Source organism: Bos indicus, chromosome 17 (assembly GCF_029378745.1).
Source record: "Bos indicus isolate NIAB-ARS_2022 breed Sahiwal x Tharparkar chromosome 17, NIAB-ARS_B.indTharparkar_mat_pri_1.0, whole genome shotgun sequence".
NCBI lineage: Eukaryota > Metazoa > Chordata > Mammalia > Artiodactyla > Bovidae > Bos > Bos indicus.
Window position 1 is genome coordinate 14,230,849 of NC_091776.1, and position 12,589 is coordinate 14,243,437.

Here is a 12,589-nt window from a genome sequence, read left to right on the forward strand (position 1 = left end):
CATACAGATGGCTAACAAACACATGAAAAGATGCTCAACATCACTCATTATCAGAGAAATGCAAATCAAAACCACTATGAGGTACCATTTCATGCCAGTCAGAATGGCTGTGATCCAAAAGTCTACAAGCAATAAATGCTGGAGAGGATGTGGAGCAAAGGGAACCCTCTTACACTGTTGGTGGGAATGCAAACTAGTACAGCCACTATGGAGAACAGTGGGGAGATTCCTTAAAAAACTGGAAATAGAACTGCCTTATGATCCAGCAATTCCACTGCTGGGCATACACACTGAGGAAACCAGAAGGGAAAGAGACACATGTACCCCAATGTTCATCGCAGCACTGTTTATAATAGCCAGGACATGGAAGCAACCTAGATGTCCATCAGCAGGTGAATGGATAAGAAAGCTTTGGTACATATACACAATGGAGTATTACTCAGCCATTAAAAAGAATACATTTGAATCAGTTCTAATGAGGTGGATGAAACTGGAGCCTATTATACAGAGTGAAGTAAGCCAGAAGGAAAAACACCAATAGAGTATACTAACGCATATATATGGAATTTAGAAAGATGGTATCAATAACCGTGTATACGAGACAGCAAAAGAGACACTGATGTATAGAACGGTCTTTTGGACTCTGTGGGAGAGGGAGAGGGTGGGATGATTTGGGAGAATGGCATTGAAACATGTATGATATTATACATGAAACGAGTCGCCAGTCCAGGTTCGATGCATGATACAGGATGCTTAGGGCTGGTGCACTGGGACGACCCAGAAAGATGGTATGCGAGGGAGGAGGGAGGAGGGTTCAGGATGGGGAACACATGTATACCTGTGGTGGATTCATTTTGATATATGGCAAAACCAATACAATATTGTAAAGTTAAAAAAAAAAGGTATCTATATTTACTATGCTTTTTCATTTATGCTTTCTGCTCTTGACTTTAAACACTTGTTTCCATAAGGGACAAATGTTTTCTAATATTCTGAGGCTTACTCTTGTCTCAGGACTGGAACACTTTGATGGTATCCAGAATTACCCTTGAAAGGTGGAAGAGCTGCAGGGTTATAATGAAAGACACCTTGGGAGAGGCTGAGTTTCTATTTCTTTCACCTGAATTAGAAGCAAAAAATATTGATGTGTATGCCTCCCCGCACTAAAGAACAAAAAGGGATCCATTTAAAGACATAGCTCACAGAAAGGTCACAGCATTTTAGTGCTGACAGAGTCATTCCACCCCCACCTTTTACTCTAAATGAGAAAATGAGGACCCAGAGGAGGTTCTGGACATTTAAACTGGTCATTATGTTATTAAAACAGTTTTGAAACATAGGCCTAGTGTCCTCAAATGCTTGTGCTATTCAGGGGACTTCAGAAGACTCTCTGAACATTTCTAGAGTCCTCTGTGCAGAATTTTCCTCCAGAATCCTCTGCCCTGTGAACTCCAGCTGCCTTAGCTTTTTGTTGGTCTCAATTCTGCTTTCCTATTTTGTAGACCGCACAGGGCGTTGGGAAATGCTTCAGGCTGTAAGAGCTCACGTCCCCTCTCTTGGGAGTTGCTGTCCTACTGCTGCCTGGGGTCCACTGTCTGAAAATCATTTTTTCATATATTTTGTTTGTTGCTTGTTTATTTAGTAATATTGTTTCACGCAGAATAAATCTAAACCATTTTTCTCCATCTTCTCTCCTGCTGTCTGATCCAGGCAGTTCACCTTCTGTTTTATTAACTTCTCTTTATTGTCTCCTTTCTTATCCTTGCTTTTGGTTATTCTGTTTTTTTTTTTTTTTCTTCTAACTTTTAAAGTTCATATTTAGTTAACTTTTAGCTTTTTCCAAATGATGTACTGAATTGTTTAAAATGTTTACTGTTTTCCTGTTTGTTGCTTCATTTTTTGGTAAGCTATTTAATGATTATTTTTACTTCCTAGATAATTTTTATTTTTAACATCACGTGGTGGTCCTCTTTATCTCTGAAAATGCCTTATTTGTAAGTCTATTTTGTCTGATATTGATATGGGTGTATCAGCTTTATATACTTCTTATAGACTCTTTACCTTTTTATTGAGATTTAATATACATACAGCAAAGAACATGGAGGGTGCTAATCTTCAGGGTTGAGCTTGATGAAATTTTTCTTGTACCCGCCACTTGGATGAAGACAGAGAACTTTTCCAGTATCCCAGCTGGTCATCAGCCTTTTATTTAACTTGGTAATTTCTGTGTACATCTTTTTCTACCTCTTTACATTCAACCCCTCTGTGTTATCTTTGAAAGATTTTTCTTTTAAATAGTATGTGACTTTTCCCAAAGTTGTAATAAATATATATTTACATTTAATCAAGAAAATGTTTTTGTTTACAAAATAATCACATGGATCACAGCCTTGTGTAACTCAGTGAAGATATGACCCATGCTGTGTAGGGCCACCCAGGATGGATGGGTCATGGTGGACAGTTCTGACAAAATGTGGTCCTCTGGAGAAGGGAATGGCAAATCATTTCAATATTATTGCCTTGAGAACCCTATGAACAGTATGAGAAGGTTAAAAGATATGACATTGGAGGATGAACCCCCCCAGGTCAGTAGGTGTCCAATATACTACTAGGGAAGAGCAGAGCTTCTAGAGCTAACACCAGAAAGATGTCCTTTTCATCATAAGGGAATGGAATGAAAAACTAGGAAGTCAAGAGATACCTGGAGTAACAGGCAAGTTCGGCCTTGGAGTACAAAAAGGCTAACAGAGTTTTGCCAAGAGAACACACTTGTCATAGCAAACACTCTCTTCTGATCAAACCAGTCAATCCTAAGGGAAATCAGTCTTGAATATTCATTGAAAAGACTGATGCTGAAACTTAAGCTCTAATACTTTGACCACCTGATGCAAAGAGCCTACTCATTGGAAAGGACCTTGATGCTGGGCAAGATTGAAGGCAAGAGGAGAAAGGGAAGACAGACAATGAGATGGTTGGATGACATCACTGACTCGATGGACATGAGTTTGGGTGAATTCCAGGAGATGGTGAAGGACAGGGGTAGCCTGATGTGCTATAGTCCATGGGGTCGCAAAGAGTTGGACATGACTTAGTGACTGAACAACAAGATTATCATTTTGAAATTGAAATTATTTTAACAATAAAAGGGACCAGAGAATTTATTATCTCTCCAAGAGGTCTCTAAGGAATAAGAAAAATATATTCCCTATTGGGTAAATAAATAAAAGATTGAATGTTTTTTACCTTACCAGAAGGAGACTCCTCAATAACCAGTTTGCAAAAAAACTGTACGAGGATAATCATAGGGACTGAGTGTTATGAAGAAAATAAAGGGGAAAAAAAGAGGTAGAATTGAATAGGGAGGGGAAGAATTGAATAGAAAAGAAGCTGCTTTGTCTCCGCTTGGCTGGGGAGACTTAATTCATTCATCAACATTTTCTTGAGTTTTTCGGTATTCCACTCTCTAGTCCCAGCTTTGGACATACAGTAGTAAATAAAGCAGACAAACAGACAAGCAGACTCAACAGACTCTTGATTGAATGTGTGAGACAAGAATGATCTGAAGGAGGCAGCCTAGCAAAGGTATGAGACAAAAAAGAGAAGAAAAAAAAAAGAATAAAATTCTTGATAAAGGAGCAAGTGTATTGGAGTTTCAGGGAAAGGGTTTGACTGGAGACTAGTGAGCAACGAGAGAACTAGAGAGGGATGGGGCTGGCGGAAAAGGTTGGGCAAACCTTTGAAGAGTGGGGTTTACTCTGGAGTAATGGGAGCCCATTGGAGATTTTAAGTATGGGAAGTACATGACATAATTTATGTTCTAGAAAAATTATTCTCATTGCATTGTGATGGATAAAATGTAGGAAATATGAGTAGAAACTGAAAGACAAAATGTGGCACTCATACAGATAACCTCACCTATATGTTTCAGTAAGAATAAATGATGTTGGTCATTTTTCAATGCCCTCCTTTTCTTAATTTCAAAATACCTAAGGAAGGGAGTACTTTGACCTGAGGAAATTAAAATATCCAGCACTTTTATGTTTGAATGGGCCTAGAAAGGATCTCATTGATTTAGGTTAAGTAAGACTTACATCAAACTGATTGCATTCGATTTAAAGATAATACCCTTCAGCTGAGAATGGAAATAATTCTCATATGGTTGGAAATATTTGAAATATTACTCAACTTCAGTTGGAAAAAAAAAAAGGTCTAAAAATTACTTTATTAGGTTTCCTCAGAGGACATCTTATTACAAATAATACCACCATGAGAGAGAGGAGCCATGAGATGGGTCAAGGACATTCTATGAGTAACTTAAGTAGAGATTGGAATAACATATTCTCCTGATATATGATGCCCCGATCAAATTTGGCAAAGTCAATTGGAAGAGACCCAAACTGAGGCAACAACCCTAGTTAATAAGCTCCATTGAGTGATGTTCATCAACTGATAATGTGAACTCAGCTTGAACTCTAGTCATAGCATTTGGGAAAAGGGAAGTCTGAGAAATTGTATATTGTTTATTGCAAAATGATTGATCTGAGCATGAGATTAATTCTAAGAATGACTCTAAGGGGGTCAGATAAGTTAAAAAAAAATAAGAACCACTCAACAGATGTTCATCATCTCCAGTTCTATTCCCAAACCCATATTTACTGAACAACTTTTTGGATCCCCACTGTGGAAATAAAACTCTGGTGTTTAATATGAACTGCCATTTTGAATTCTCAGTAAGACACAACTAACCAGTCTCTGAAACATTTCAGACATGCAACAGAATCAAAGAACATAAATTTGGATGATCATTTTTACCAATTATAAATAAAATCCCATGCAGGTTAATGCAGTCTGTCCATTAGGGATATGTGCTTAGCAACTATCTTGTCATGATTTTACTTTTTAACTTTGAAAAAAGTTAATGACTTTTATTGTACTTCTTGAAAAATGTAATACAGGCTTACTAATAGAAAATTTGGAAGCTAGAAAAATATGCAAAGAAGGAAACTAAAAATAGTTGTGATACCATCACCTAGATGAACACACACACACACACACACATACACGAGTTCTTTAGGATCCATCTATAAACATAGGGCTTCCCTGGTTGCTCAGATGGTAAAGAATCTGCCTGCAATGCAGGAGATGAAGGTTTGATCCCTGGGTCAGGAAGATCTCCCAGAGAAGGAAATGGCAACCCACTCCAGTATTCTTGCCTGGAGAATTCTGCCATGGACAGAAGAGCCTGGTGGACTAGAGTCCCTGGGGTCACCAAGAGTCAGATGACTGAGTAACTAACACACACTTTAAACATACCACAAACATCATTCTTTATTACTAAATTTAACAAATTACAGCATAATGTGACTGTTAGGTAGTGTCCTGAGGTTTCTAAATTACTCTAGATTTTATACATTCAAAGTGATGCTTCAGGTGGTCATAGTATACATTTATTCAAATGCTGGTCTCGTGCAGCACAGATATGTGACGGTCCTCTTGGTGTCTATCAAGGGGAGCATGTGGCTTGTGGCTAGGGCCTCCTGCCTTTCAGGACAGGAGAAGAGCTGTCTCAGACACCCCTCAGCCCCTAGTAGGGCAGTCATGATGTGCCTGGTGTGTGTGGGGAAGGGTGTGCCACACAGGGTGACTCTAGATCCTGCGGTTCTAACTTTCCTTCGTGGACACGTGGGCCTCATGGAGTCCCTAGAAGGCTTCTGACTCAGCGTTCTCAGCAGGATCTGCCGTCCTCCCCAGAGCGCCTTCTCTGGGTGCTCGCATCCCTCTCCTTGTTCTACTGTTTATGGCTGTAAGACTCTAGACTTCAGCCACATGAATTATATTTGAGATCAATCCATACCTATGGAAGAAAGTCAGAAACCCTGGCTTAGAGACAAAGATTTGAATAAAACTTAGCCCCTGCCCTCAAGGAACTCACAGTATGAAATACTTGACCAGTGCAGTTTCAGCAGTCAGGCTCCTGCGGTACTTGAATGAATCTTAATTTTTCTGTATCATTCCTGTTGCATCCCACCCATGTGATTCCATTTGCTCTGAGACAGCCGCCCAGTGAGAATTCAGTCTGAAGCCTTCATTCCCTTTATGCATGTTCTCTGCTCTTGTCTTTGATGAGAACTTCATTCCATCTCACCTATCCTACTGCAAAGGGTTTCATATTTTAAAAACTGGATGAAAATAGCAAATCATCATTTTTTTCAAGTATATAATTTTTAATAAATGAAAGATTTAAAAAATTCTATAGTGCTTTACAATTTTCAAAACTTTCACACACGTAATTTCATATAAACCCATAACTAACCCCTTTTCCCACCTACCCTTATATTGCTCCCTCACTGTTAACCACTGGTTTGTTCTCTATACCTGTGTCTGTTTCTTCTTTGTTTTATTTAGTTTGTTGTATTTTTTAGATTTCACTTGTAAGTGATATCAAGCAGTATTCATCTTTCTCTGTTTTGCTTATTTCACCTTATTATGATAATCTCTGGATCCAAACATATTGCTGCAAGTGGCAAAAATTTCATTCTCTTTTATGGCTGAGTAGTATTCCATCATATGTATATACACCACATGTTCTCTATCCATTCACCTGTTGGTGGACCCTTAGGTTGCTTTTGTACCTTGGCAATTGTAACTAATGCTACTATGAACTTTGCAGTGCATGTGTCTTTTTGTATTAATATTTTTTTTATTTCAGATACACACCCAGGAGTGGAGTTTCTGGGTCATATGGTAGTTCTATTTTTAGTTTTTTGAGAAACCTCCATACTATTTTTAAGTGGCTGCACCAATTTACATTCCCACCTACAGTGCACGAGAGTTCACTATTCTCTACATCTATACATGAACATTTTTTTAGAGACATTTCCCAACATTTTTTAATGAAAATTTTTGCTGTATAGTAAATTGATTCATATATATATATATATATTCAGAATATTTAAAATAGCATATATATACTTTGTAAAATATCTTTTTTTCATTATGATTTATCACAGGATACTGAATACAGTTCTCTCATCTATACAGAAAGACCTTGTTGTTTATATATTCCATATATAATAGCTTATATCTGCTAACTCAACCTCCCAGTCCATTTTTCTTCCAACCCCTTTCCCCTTGGAAACCACAAATTTTTTCTCTATGTCCTTGAGTCATTTCTGTTTTGTACATAGAATCATTTGCCTCATATCTTAGAGTTCACATATAAGTGATATCTTACAGGATTTGTTTTTCTCTTTCTGACTTATTTCACTTAGTATGATAATCTCTAGGTCCATCTATGTTCTACAGATGGCATTATTTCATTCAACTCTTTTAAACTGGATTTGAATGATGTAAAATTTGGTGAGTTGATGGAAGATCATATACATACTTTCTGCTAACATTACAGCAAATAGATATATGTCTTAATATGAAAAAATAATTTTTAAGACTACATTCCTGCTCAGTTGTGTCCAACTCTTGTGACCCCATGGGCTGTAGCCTGCCGGGCTCCTAAGTCCATGGATTTCCCAGGCAAGAATGCTGGAGCGGGTTGCCTTTTCCTATTCCAGTGGATCTTCCTGACTTAGGGATTGAACCCAAGTATCCTACATTGGCAGGTGGATTCTTTTCCACTGAGTCATCTGGAAAGCCCAGTTTTAAAGACTACAACACATTAAACATGTAGGATCATATTCTTCCTAAGGTGTATAGACTAGATTATCTTATTGATGAATTAGGAAACAGAAATCTTTCTATTTCGCCCTTTTTCAAAGCATTTATTTTTCATGGACTATTTTTGCCGTGTTACCATGCATTTCAATCACACCCCAAAAAATGTTTCATGAGATACAGATAATGGTATCCCAAAATGTCTCTGATGTTCAGTTTTGAAATAGAGCTCTAGCTCTAACTTAGAGATATTTAGCAGGAACATACAAACTTTGGTAGCATTCCACTTTTAAACCAGCAGCCATAATTCTTCAGCAACAACAGGAAGAAAGAAACTATTGAATATCGGTACCCGTTTTGTTCTGAACTTGTTTATTTATGCACCTGTACTTCTGCTTAGTTCAGAGTAAACATGCTATGTTTTCTACCTTTCTGCTTGAAAGTAATTTGTGTGCACATTTTTGCATGGAAACGGAGTAAACATACTTGTTACTTTTCATGGCTGTGGAGCAGTCTATTTTGTTAATGTACTAACAAGAAAACTATGACTGACATATAGACAGTACCAAGTTGTTGGACATTTGAACTATTTCATTGTTAGCTTCTGCCATGAATGCACAAAATAAATTACAAAATAATGAATTCTAAATTGCTCTTTTGTGTTTTTATTAGTGCACATTCTTCAAAATGAAAATACGAGCCAAAATATATGAACAAATTTTTAAATTTGGGGATACATTTTTCTACTGTTTCTGAGTCAATTTAGAGAGTAAATCTGACCATGTGTAAGTGTTCTTTTCATTATGCCTTATCTATTTTTCACCAAAAAATCATTTTGCTCCATTAATAATTCTATCAGTATAATGGTTGGGGCTTCCCTGATGGTACAGATGGTAAAGAATCTGTCTGCAGTGTAGGAGACCTGAGTTCAATACCTGGTTCAGGAAGATCCCCTGGAGAAGGGAATGGCAACCCCATCCAGTATTCTTGCCTGGAGAATTCGTGGACAGAGGAGCCTGAGGGGTATAGTCTATGGGGTTGCAAAGAGTTGGACATGACTGAGAGACTAACACACACACATAATGATTATATTGAATGAATAAGATCCACAAAATAAAATTAAAAATAACTTTAGTTATATCTCCTGTGTCATTTAAAATTTAATCTATGGAACTGGTCTTCCATTGTTCCTCTGTTAAAACCTGGGTGGACTCCAGGACTATCCTGATCACTGTTAATTAATACCAATCATGCTCCAGTTAGTTATTACAACATCTATACTATATTGCTCAGCAATTCCAGATATAGATCTAAAAAAAACAAAAAAGCCAATTTGAAAAGATACTTTGAGCTCAGTGTTCATAGCAACATGATTTATAATCACCAAGATACAGAAGTAACCTAAGTGTTCATCAATGGATAAGGAAGATGTGATATATATATATGTATATACATATGTTCAGTTATATAGGTGTTCATGTATATGTTGTTAACCTATATAAATCATACATAAATATTCTATACCAACACAGAGCAATACAACACATATGTATGTACACACATATAACATGTATGCACTATAACATACATGATATGTGTAGCATGCATCATATGTTAGCAGCATACACGTGTTATTAACATATAGTATACAATATATGTATATATTAACATATATACATAACACATATGTATGTGTTAATAACATATATATGTTATTGACATATAAAATATGTTATACAACATATAGCACATGCATGTGTAAATAACACGTGTGTTTCAATATGTTCAGAACATACATGCATATGTTCGTATATGCACACACATATACATGTATATACATACACACACACAATGAACACTATTCAGCCATAAAAAATAATGCAATTTTGCCATTTGCAGCAACATGAATAGACTTGGAGGGCACTGTGCTAAGTGAAATAAGTCAGACAGAGAAAGACAAATATTGTATGAAATCAGTTATATATGGGATGCAAAAAATACAGCAAACTAGTGAATACAGCAAAAAAGAAGCAGATTCACAGATATAGAGAACACACTAACAAACTAATGGTATCACTGGGGGAAAGGGCAATATAGTGGTGAGGGAGTGGGAGATACTATTGGGTGTAAGCTAAGCTGCTAAGTCACTTCAGTCGTGTCCGCCTCTGTGTGACCCCATAGACAGCAGCCCACCAGGCTCCCCCAGCCCTGGGATTCTCCAGGCAAGAACACTGGAGTGGGTTGCCATTTCCTTCTCCAATGCATGAAAGTGAAAAGTGAAAGTGAAGTCGCTCAGTCGTGTCCGACTCTCTGCAACCCCATGGACTGCCGCCTACCAGGCTCCTCCATCCATGGGATTTTCCAGGCAAGAGTACTGGAGTGGGGTGCCATTGCCTTCTGCGAAGCTAAGCTACAGGGACATATTGTACAACATGCGGAATATAGCCAATATTTTATAATAACTGTAAATGGACTGTACAAAAACTAAAAAGTTTTGAATTTTAGTTGATTTTGATTACCAATGCAGTAACCAAACTTTCCATTCTGATTTTGAGTTGATGTTTGTACTCCTTCCACCTCCCTAGGATTAGGAAAGAGATGGTCATCTTCCTCCTCCCATCCTACCTGGAGCTTTCACTCCTCTTCCTGCATCTTGATATGTGAAACTTCTGATCCCTCCCCCTTGCATTGGAGCAGAGTAAGGGAAAAACAGGTAAGAGAATGGGAAAGTTTTGACGACACCAATATCTTCACAGTGGCCCAGCGTTCTACTCTCAGCAGAGATTTTTCATTGGAATCTTTCTCTTGCAGGTGCTTTTGCAGGTTATGCAACTTTCCCATCACTGGGGACCTCTCACTTCCCATTCTCTTGGGATTTCTAGATCCATCTCTACCTCAATTGGTGGCTTCCATCTTGTTCAGTCCTTAGTTGTCTGGATGCACTTCTATTTTCTATTAAAACCTGTTCCTTCCTCTAGGAAGCCATCTCTGCTATACCCAACACCACGCCTCCCCAAATCTATCCTATATAAAGCCCACAGGAAAGCCTTTTTCTCATTGCACCTCCCCCACCAGCTTCAGAAATGCTGTCACACCCGCATCACTACCATTCCACGCTGCACCATCAGGCAGCACTAGAGCATCTGCTGTTTAGATTTCTCAAGTGAGAATCAGACTTCTATAATGTTCAGAGGACACAAGCACCCCGTTGGTGCTGGCCACCCTATAGACTTCATTTTGAATAAATCTCAAGACATTTTGCAAGGTAACTATTCTCATCCTCACATTGCAGACCAGGAAACAGAAAATATGTGAATAAATAAGCAAAGCTTTAAACTCTGGCATCAAGATTGATTCTCTTTCCACATCATGCTGTGTGAAATCTTTATGATATTACTATGCATAATGTCATTTTAAATATTAAGAAAAGTGTCATGAAATAAGAAACAAGTTTTGGGAAGCCATGGAGGAATTACGAAATGAGTGGAAGTCCCATCTTTCAATGACACCCAGTTAAGGAGGGAGAGAAGTGAAGTTGCTCTGTCGTGTCCGACTCTTTGCGACCCCATGAACTGTAGCCTGCCAGGCTCCTCTGTCCATGGGATTTCCCAGGCAAGAATACTGGAACGGGTTGCCATTTCCTTCTCCAGGGAATTTTCCCAACTCAGGAATTGAACCCAGGTTTCCTGCATTGCAGGCAGACTCTTTACTTGCTGAGCCCTGAAGGAAGTCCATTAATGAGGGGATGGAATTCAAATCATAAGACAAGCAACACATGAGAATTTAGATGCCTTTTTTAAAGCTAGTGGTGTAAAGTCCTGTTTCCAGTGGACATTCAAGCTAAATAGAGCTAAGTGCACAAACACATTAGCACTTGGGAAGTGAAAGTGGAGAGTGAAAAAGTTGGCTTAAAGCTCAACATTCAGAAAATGAAGATCATGGCATCCAGTCCCATCACTTCATGGGAAATAGATGGGGAAACAGTGGAAACAGTGTCAGACTTTATTTTTCTGAGTTCCAAAATCACTGCAGTTGGTGACTGCAGCCATGAAATTAAAAGATTCTTACTCCTTGGAAAGAAAGTTATGTCCAACCTAGATAGCATATTCAAAACCAGAGACGTTACTTTGCCAACAAAGGCCCGTCTAGTCAAGGCCATGGTTTTTCCTGTGGTCATGTATGGATGTGAGAGTTGGACTGTGAAGAAGGCTGAGCACCGAAGAACTGATGCTTTTGAACTGTGGTGTTGGAGAAGACTCTTGAGAGTCCCTTGGACTGCAAGGAGATCCAACCAGTCCATTCTGAAGGAGATCAGCCCTGGGATTTCTTTGGAAGGAATGATGCTAAAGCTGAAACTCCAGTACTTTGGAAGGAGGAGAAGGGGACGACAGAGGATGAGATGGTTGGATGGCATCACTGACTTGATGGACGTGAGTCTGAGTGAACTCTGGGAGTTGGTGATGGACAGGGAGGCCTGGCGTGCTGTGATTCATGGGGTCGCAAAGAGTTAAACACAACTGAGCGACTGAACTGAACTGAACATAACAAGAAGTCTATACTTAATACTGGGTAGAATTTTGTACTAATTTTTGCCTAAGTGCTCTTAGGATTTGCTTGTGTGAAATTTGCAGCATTTGACAAGACAAATGCTTAGAATAAATCAGAAGACTCTTCCTCAGTTACTATTACGGGTACACTACAATACCCCTTTTGCCATATCATTCCCTGCCTCTCCATGCTCTGCCTTCCAGCATCTCGCCCGTTCTCCATTCATTTTCTGTCCATTGTAGACCCTTTGCTCACATCTATACAAGCAAGCACCTAGGCCTGAAGGATAACATTTTCTAATCAGCTTCACTCACACCCCATGGCTCTAGTCCCAAAATTTAAGAAATTTCAAGTTTGCCATTTATAGGGTCAT

The 12,589-nt window shown here is 38.5% G+C and overlaps 1 long non-coding RNA gene across 1 annotated transcript in view; it reads left to right on the forward strand.

Moving 5' to 3' along the window:
• The window catches only part of LOC139176689 (uncharacterized), a 48,450-nt gene that overhangs the window by 16,098 nt on the left and 19,763 nt on the right, over window positions 1–12,589 (forward strand). The window contains exon 2 of the long non-coding RNA XR_011561092.1: window positions 10,254–10,381. This is a non-coding gene — a long non-coding RNA (uncharacterized lncRNA). The remainder of the gene's footprint in view (window positions 1–10,253; window positions 10,382–12,589) is intronic.